We start from the raw sequence: 9,474 nt of genomic DNA on the forward strand, positions 1-9,474 counted from the left end.
CATATCTCACCAGATATTCTAGTAGGTAGTTGGGATATGATATTCATATCCATAACAGTACACAAAGATGGTAAACAAACTTACATTGTGATATTGAAGTCAAGCATTTGATATAAAATATCTTAAAGACCAGCATGATAATTCCAATGTACTAAATGCCTTCTCACATTCAACTTCAGTCAACTTCTTTTTTCTCTTTTCCATATAATTTAAAATACAGCGATAACTCATTCAATTTATATAAAATTAACTTGCTTTTTCCAAAACTTCTAACCCAACAAAGCTATCTACATTTAGGTCCAAGATGGTGAACAAACTTACATTGTGATATTGAAGTCAAGCAGTTGATATAAAATATCTTAAAGACCAGCATGATAATTCCAATGTACTAAATGCCTTCTCACATTCAACTTCTTTTTTCTCTTTTCAATAAAATTTAAAATACACAATAGCGATAACTCATTCAATTTATATAAAATTCACATGGTTTTTTCAAAACTTCTAACCCAACTAAGCTATCTACATTTAGGTCCAAGATGGTATTCACATGTCACCATTGTTTATTAATTTCTAAGGTCTGTATGTAAGTAAATTTTCAGCTTTTTGTCCGGTGGGCAACGATTGACAATATCATTATCATGTTGTCAAAATAGGGATTAAGCGCCCAAATAATTGAGAAAATAATCCATCTCGAAACTTAAAACATGAAGTTTGCTAACACCAATCCATTTTTTTTCATAACTCTTTTTAAAAAAAAAAAAAAAGCATTCGACCGGTCCAAATCGGGTTCCATTTAACTCGTCGGGTCACCGATACCCGGTCGAGTCGACCGGTCCAATCCAGGTCTATTGCGTAACCGATCCAAAGGGCCGCTCAAATCGAGGAACCCACCAGGTCATTGAGACCCGGGTAAACCCGATTTTTAAAACACTGCTTTAGATAACTTTATTTAATGTTCACCGAAACGACGTCGTTTTAGAGCGAAAATCATAGTGTGTTTATAATTTTAATTTATTTCAGGATTATAATAGTATTTATTATTCTAATTTTTCAACTGCAAAACGACGTCGTTTCGGTGAACATTAGTCAAAGTTGTTTAAATTAACATTAGATACTTTGTTCCCTTTCTTGTTTTTCTTAAAACTCTTTTTAGGATAATTAATGAAACATGTGTTTTTTATGTTTTGAAAAAATTGTTTTTAGAATCAATATTTAAACTAGCCTGTTGAGATATATAAAATCATTAATGTAGCCTCACCAAACAGCTTAAGCTTTTGGGTTGAATTGATTCTTTACATGGTATCAGAGCCTCGGTGTACCCGGTTCGATCCTCGCCGCCCCCCACTTTCTTTCAAGTGGAATTTCTTTGTTCGCACAGGTAGGTGGGCCTGTGCATTGTCCACCCTTCAAGCCCAGTGGGTTCTCGTGTGAGGGGGCGTGTTGAGATATATAAAACTATTAATGTAGCCTCACCCAACAGCTTAAGCTTTTAGGTTGAATTAGTTCTTTACATAGCCCTTTGTTGTACTTATAAGGAGAATAAAAGTTAAAATAAGAGCTCCCAAATTTGTACACATAATTTTTACATAGCCCTTTGTTGTTCTTTACTACTCTTTATACTAAAAATTTGTACACATAATTTTTTTATTGAATTTTTTTACACTTTAATTTTATTTATAATTTATTGCTAAAAGTAGTATTTTTTAATAATTTTTTATTTATTAAATAATTATAATTAAAAAATTGCTATTTTGAGTGATGATATAATAGAGGGAATATTAGTTTCTCATATTGAAATGAAACAATTTTGTCTCATACACATACAAATTATATAATTTTTAACTTAATTAAGTGTTCTCATTTGTTATGCTATCAAACAAATTTAACTTCTAAACATGTATTTTAAAAATTATATTATTATCGAATTAAATATTTTTATACTGAAAATACAAATTATGTATTTTTTTTGTCAACTTAATATTTCTATGAAAATATGTAACTTTTTTATTTGAAAAATAAATTAAAATACCGTATTTATTGTAATTATATTTTTAACACATATTTTTTTTTGGTAAACTTTTTAACACATATTAAACAAATATAATTATATACCGAGTTTAATTATCATTAAATTTTCTATCAAATGATTTTTTTTTATTCTCTCTTTTGGACTCTGCTTAAATTCACAATAATTTTTATTTTTTTTTAGTATAGACAAATAGACAATCATATTTTGAGAGCTACAGGGTTTTGAACTCTTTAGTCATTGCCTATAATAAGCTCAGGGTTTTGAGAACCAAATTCGATGTTGGGTGATGTGGTAGGAGTTGAGGGGAACAGTGATCAAAGTGTCACGTTTGGACAAAAAATTTACCAAACTGTCACGCCAACAGTAAATTTTGCCAAAATGCCACGCGGCATAATTCGCTACACAGTGTAGCGAATTATGTATGCAAGTAATTCGCTACACAGTGTAGCGAAATATGCCACGTCAGAGCAAAAAATGCCACATGTCAAATTTTGCAAAATTCGCTACCCTATGTAGCGAATTTTGTAAAATTTGACATATGGCATTTTTGGTTCTGTGCATTCTGACGTGGCATATTTCGCTACACTGTGTAGCGAATTATGCCACGTGGCGTTTTGGCAAAATTTACTGTTGGCGTGGCAGTCTGGTAATATTTTTGTCCAAACGTGGCAAAATGGTCACTCTCCCGGAGTTGAGGTGGAGGCGCCACTACACAGAGAAGGTCTAAGTTCGAATTTATTTTATATTTTTTAATAAACGATAGGTATCTTGTGGGGAAAATAATCTTATTGGAGCCGGAACATCTTCGTAGTGGGCTAGCTCTTGCCTCTATCAAAGAAATATTTTGTATTCACAACCAGTTGAATTCGAGATCTTGTTAAAAATTTTGGTAGTGAAAAGTGAAGGTATTTCTAAGGACAAAGAGGATTTTTCATTTATTAAGATTCACTTCCACCTGGGTTTCTTCTAATGAACTGAAAGCTTGTGCCTTCTATGAGGTTTTGAGTTACTCGGTGAGTGTTGAGTTTGCGCGTTATGCTGGGAGAAGGTGGTGGTGGAATATGTTATTGTTGTTTGTGCGGTAACGGTATGTGCTGCTGCGTGCCACCACTCATTTCATTGTTTACCGCTTGTAAAACAGTTCATGAAAAAAAAATAGAACAGAATCAAACATGTTTTATATTATTTAAATTTAATTTAAAAATAAATATAATTTTTAAAATCATTTTTACAAAACAAATATTATTAAATAAATTTTTATATTTTTATTATAAAAATTAAAAAAATATTTTTGAAAATAAAATTCAAATAATCCATTGATTTTGATAGAGGGAAAATTTGGAACAACGATCAGTATGGCATTTCTTTAATAAAAAATACCGAGATATCATGAGGTCAGTAATTTTGTCAAAATGTCATATCACTAAACTCGCATGTGTACGAGTTTAGTTATACCACATGACACGTGGAAAAAAATCTCATTGCACCCAAAGTCGTTGGGAGTAAAGTTCCAAGAACCATCATTTCCAGTGACGTGCTTTTCATTGCCATTTTTCCTATCAGATGAGTGTTTGGTAGAGGAAAAAAAAATTATCAGAGAATCATAATTACTGAAAATATGGTGGGAAAGTAAATTTGTTGGAAAAGTTTTAAAAAAGTTGTTTAGTAGGTTGAAATGTTACGGGAAAATTGAGTTAAGTTTTGTAAGTTTATGTTTGGTTGAATGGGTGTAAATTATGAAATTAACCTTTTTTAAATTTTGAATCTAAAATGATAAAATATTCGTCAGTCTAGACAATGAACTTATGCTCTACCAACGTTCATGGTCCATCTCCATATCTATGTCTTTCTCTCGGTCTCTCCCTTCAAAGCCGGCGACCATCACTCTGGCGACCATCTATAGATACCTATGTATATAATTGTGTTTATGTATAGATTCAATAGCCAAAATTGTTTCTCCTACATAAAATCGGGCTTCATCTTCGGTCAAGGTATCCTTTCTTATGAGTATAGTCATCATATCCCCACCTAGTAGATACTCCATTATATAATAAGATACAGATACTCAGCATCAACATCTTGTTCTTTGACCTCAAAAATGATTCTGTAGTGCTGTGTTGGACATGCTTATGTCATAGCAAAATGATTTACTTGATGAAGAAATTAACTTCTATAAATACCCATTAAAATCCCAATATGAACAACAAAAAAGAGAAACATAAAGGTCAATAGAAAAAATGAAGACTTTTTGCTCAAAGATATCTTTTCTTATTTTAGCTTTTTTGGTTCTCACAAATTGCTTGTGCTCTGAAGCTCTGAAGTGTAGGCCAAGTGTAAGAATCAGAGGAAAGCAAGCCCCTTCAGGACAATGCAACCAAGAGAATGATTCTGATTGTTGTGTACAAGGCCAAATGTAAGAAGTGTCTCAACAACATCACCATCAGTGCTAATGGAAGAAGTGTTGTAGCCATGCTGGTTGATGAATGTGATTCCACCATGGGATGTGATTCATTACCTGACCTCCAACCATAAGCAACTTGTTAAATAACGAGAGAAAAGAGAGGAACATTTAAAATATTTCTGTGTATTGACGGATGAAGGTTGTACAATATATAAACAGACTAATGGGCTAAGCCCAAACCTAATGTAATCTGACCTAATACAAAATAAGGAAACCCTAATTACAAAATAAGGAAACCCTAATTACAATATGTTTCTAACACTCCCTCTCAAGCTGGAGCGTATAGGTCATATGCACCAAGCTTGTTACATATAAACTCTATTTGAGGGCCCCTCAAAGATTCTGTAAACACATCTGCTAATTGCTCATTAGAGGGTACAAAGCTAGTTTTAATTTCACCAGCAAGAACCTTTTCTCGAACAAAGTGGCAATCTATTTCTATATGCTTGATTTTTTCATGAAACACTGGATTTGATGAAATGTGTAAAGCTGCTTGATTATCACAAATGAGAGTTGCCTGTCCAGTGTCTCCAAACTTAAGTTCTCTGAGAAGCTGTTTAAGCCAGATGAGCTCGCAAGTAGTAGTCGCCATAGAGCGGTATTCTGCTTCAGCACTTGATCTGGCAACTACGCTTTGTTTCTTAATTTTCCAGGAAATCAAGTTGCTTGCAACAAAGACACAATACCCAGAAGTAGATCTCCTATCAGTTGGACAACCAGCCCAATCAGCATCACATTACCCAACCACTTTATCATGACCTTTATCTTCATATTCAAGGCCTTTCCCTAGAGATGCCTTGATATACTTAAGAATACGAATGACTGCATTCCAATGTTCTTGACATGGAGAATTGAGAAATTGACTGACAACACTAACTGCAAAGGAAATATCAGGCCGAGTGACTGTGAGGTAGTTCAATTTTCCAACCAATCTTCTATACTGCTCAGGATCTGAAAAGGGCTCCCCCTGATTTGGTAGAAGCTTGATACTTAGATCCATAGGAGTATCAACAGACTTTGAATTTAACAGAGCAGTTTCTTCAAGAATATCCAGAGCATATTTCCTCTGAGATATCACAACACCAGCTTTAGATTGGGCCACCTCGATTCCTAAGAAGTATCGAAGTTTCCCAAGATCCTTAGTCTGAAAATGATGACATTAGTGTTGTTTCAATCGAGTGATCCCATGCTGATCACTGCCTGTGATGACAATATCATCCACATATACCACCAGATAAATAGATCCGAAAGCAGAATGACGATAAAAGAGAGAATGATCAGCTGCACTCCAAGTCATGCCAAATTGTTGAACAACACTGCTAAATTTATCAAACCAAGCTCTTGGAGATTGTTTGAGGCCATAGAGAGACTTACGAAAACGACAAACAAGACCTGACTCCCCTTGAGCAACAAATCTAGGAGGTTGCTCCATATAAATTTTTTCCTCAAGATCACCATGAAGAAAAGCATTCTTGATATCCAGTTGGTAGAGAGGCCAATGGCTAATAGCAGCCATGGCAATAAAAAGGCGAACAGTAGACATTTACGCCACAGGAGAAAAGTATCAATAAAATCCAAGCCAAAGACCTGAGTGAAACCCTTCGCCACCAAGCGAGCTTTAAGACGATCCACTTGACCATCAGGTCCAACCTTAACAGCATAAATCCATCTGCAACCAACCACAAATTTTCCAAAAGGAAGAGGCACCAGGTCCCATGTTCCATTATGATGAAGAGCACTCATTTCATCAATCATAGCTTGTCTCCATCCCGAATATGAAAGCGCATCACCTGTGGTCTTAGGAACAGATATAGAGGACAAAGAGGAAAGGCAAGCAAAATATGATGGAGAAAGATGATAATAACTAATATTGACTGTATACCTTGTCGGAGGGCGAGTATCACGAGTACCCTTACGAATAGCAATGGGAAGGTCACTATCCGAAGGTGGGACCGAAGCCGTGGGAGGAGATGCAGTTGAATGTGAGTCCACAAATACATCTGACGAACTATACTCGATCTCATCAGCAGAAGAGGTGATAGAAGGATAGTCAGAAACATGGACGAGTAAAGACGGAAGGTAAAGAAGGTCACCTGGGAAGGACAACTGTACAGAATCAGTTTCCACAGGAGTAGTAGAGGATCCGAAAAGGGAACTGATTCAAAAAAGGAGACATCCGTCGAGATAAAGTATCGACGTAAAGTGGGAGAGTAGCAACGGTAACCCTTCTGAGACCGAGGATAACCCAAAAAAACACATTTATGAGACTTGGGAGCTAATTTATCCAAACCTGGACCAAGATGATGAACAAAACACGTAGAACCAAACACATGTGGAGTTAAAGGATATAAAGCTTGATGGGGAAATAAAATAGAGTGAGGTACCTTATGATTGAGAACAGATGATGGCATGCGATTAATGAGATAACATGCAGTAAGTATAGCATCACCCCAGAATGTGTATAGAACATTACCATCAATTAACAAGACACGAGTGGTTTCAACCAGATGGCGATTCTTGCGCTCGGCTACACCATTTTGTTGAGGTGTATGAGGGCAAGATGTTTGATGAAGAATGCCATGAGATGAAAAGAATTGTTGAAATTGATGAGAAAAGTACTCACATGCATTATCACTACGAAAAGTACGAATAAGAATACCAAATTGAGTTTTTATTTCATTATAAAATAACTGAAAAATAGAAAACAACTCAGACTGTTTTTCATCAAAAATAACGAAGTACATCTGGAATAATCATCAATAAAAGTAACAAAGTACTTAAAACCCCAAGTAGAAGAATGACGACTTGGTCCCCAAACATCAGAGTGGACCACAGAAAAAGGAGAAACAGCTTGACGACTAAGACGACTCGGAAACGTACTACGAGTATGTTTCCCAAACTGACAAGACTCACAATTTAAAGTAGAAAGAGATGATAAATGGGGAACCATCTTCTGAAGCTTTGCAAGACTAGGATGGCCCAAACGAGCATGGATAGTAAGAGGAGAATCCACAGTAGAGCAGGCTGAAGAAGAGGGAAATAGTTGATAGAGGCCCTGAGACTCACATCCTTTGGTAATCTCCTTCCCCACTCCGATCCTGAAAGATGACAGAGGTTTTAGTAAAAGAAACAACACAATCAATGGATTTGGTCAATCGACTAACAGAAAGTAAGTTAAAAGGAGAATCGGGAACATATAGAACATGATCCAGAGATAAATTAGGTAAAAGAAGAACCGTGTAAATCCCCCTTGATTGGACCAGAGACCCATTGGCCATAGTAATAGTGGGAAAAGAACCATTAGTACAAAGGGAAGTGAATAAGGACTTATTACCAGAAATGTGATCAAAAGCCCCAGAATCTAGAGTCCAAGGGCCAATAGAGTGCAACTGAGATATGCCAGCAAAAGAATTACCAGTGGGAGCAATGGATGTAATAGGGCCTGATGTTTGCTTCTCAGACCACCAAGTCACAAATGATTTTGCCTGACTCCAAATAGCTTCACAAGTAATAGCAGGTCGAAAAATCTGCTTGATAGACGGATGAAGAGTAGCTTTAATGAGGCTACACAGTTGAGAATCAATCATTTTCCACCGTGTGCGCTCCTTTTTCGCCACAGATTCAGCCTTAGTGGTGAGATGGGATGTATAATTCTGCCAATCTAACCAAAGTCGCAGATTGAAAGACCAAGTATCATAGTTGGAACCATCCAATTTATCCACACTCAACGGAGCAAGGATATAATTTGAAAAAATAGCAGAGTCCGACTTTTTCTCAGCCGGAGTACCAGAGTCATTAGAAACAGGAGGGTCCATAATTAAGAGAGAAAAAAAAATCAAAAAAGGACAGATCACACAACAAACCGGTAGAAGAGGGATCTGACGTCAACACAAAACGAAGTCCAAACACAGAACCAGGACCAGATCTAGAACTATCACAGGGAGACGGAGAGAACGCAACCAGCCGCGGCCGGAGAGGAGGTCCCACGCGCCGCCACACGCCGCCTTGGTGGATGAGAAGATCGGATCTTGCACACGCGCGTGAGGGCGCGTGAGAGGTCCGTTGAGGGTTTGGCCGGTGCCGTTGAGTTTGTGCTTCCAAGACGAGTACGTCGGTATACGGTTCGCCAGAAAACTCCACCGGACGGTGGTGGTTAACGTAGACAGAAGCTTTAAACGCGGAAGAAAACGTACCGAAAATTGACAGTGCGACAGTTCCGGAAAAAAAAATTAAAAGACGATGAACAGTGGGGTCACCGGGAAAAAAAAATTCAAAGTTCCTTAGGCTTTTGATACCATGTTAAATAACGAGATAAAAGAGAGGAATATTTGAAATATTTCTGTGTATTGACTGATGAAGGCTGTACAATATATAAACAGACTAATGGGCTAAGGCCAAACCTAATGTAATCTGACCTAATACAGAATAAGGAAACCCTAATTACAATATATTTCTAACACAACTATTTTGGTCTCTGATGCCTCAGTTGGGTTTCAAACGACAAAGAAGAATACGATGTTCAGCACATACACACCCATTAGGGAAAGTTGCGTGCTTCCTGCTGAATATTTTTGCAGACGTATGAGAGTTCTATATAGAGGAGAGAGACTCACTTTTCATCAGTACACCAGGGTCATCTTTTTTTCCAAATGCGCGCTTTTTTTCCTTTTCCCGGTAATCCCATAATACCACCATCGATGTGGTATTTTGGAACAATATTTTTAATGACATTTTACACACAAATGACAAATGTTGGGGAAATGATTTTCCTGGTTGAATTTTTGTGAAATTTGTACCAAACATAGACAAATTGAAAATCCAATCTGATTTGCTTGAATATCTATTAGAAAAAACCTTACCAAACAGCCCTTAGGGGGCGTTTGGTAGGAGTGTTTTTTTAGATTCCTAGAAAAGCTTGGTTGGGATTGTAAGATATCTATGTTTGGTAGAGGAAATCAAAAATCTTTCCCATGGTTCCAGCTTT

Source organism: Gastrolobium bilobum, unplaced genomic scaffold (genome assembly GCF_033153095.1).
Source record: "Gastrolobium bilobum isolate Gb01-03AN ecotype WA unplaced genomic scaffold, APGP_CSIRO_Gbil_v1 utg5060, whole genome shotgun sequence".
Lineage (NCBI taxonomy): Eukaryota > Viridiplantae > Streptophyta > Magnoliopsida > Fabales > Fabaceae > Gastrolobium > Gastrolobium bilobum.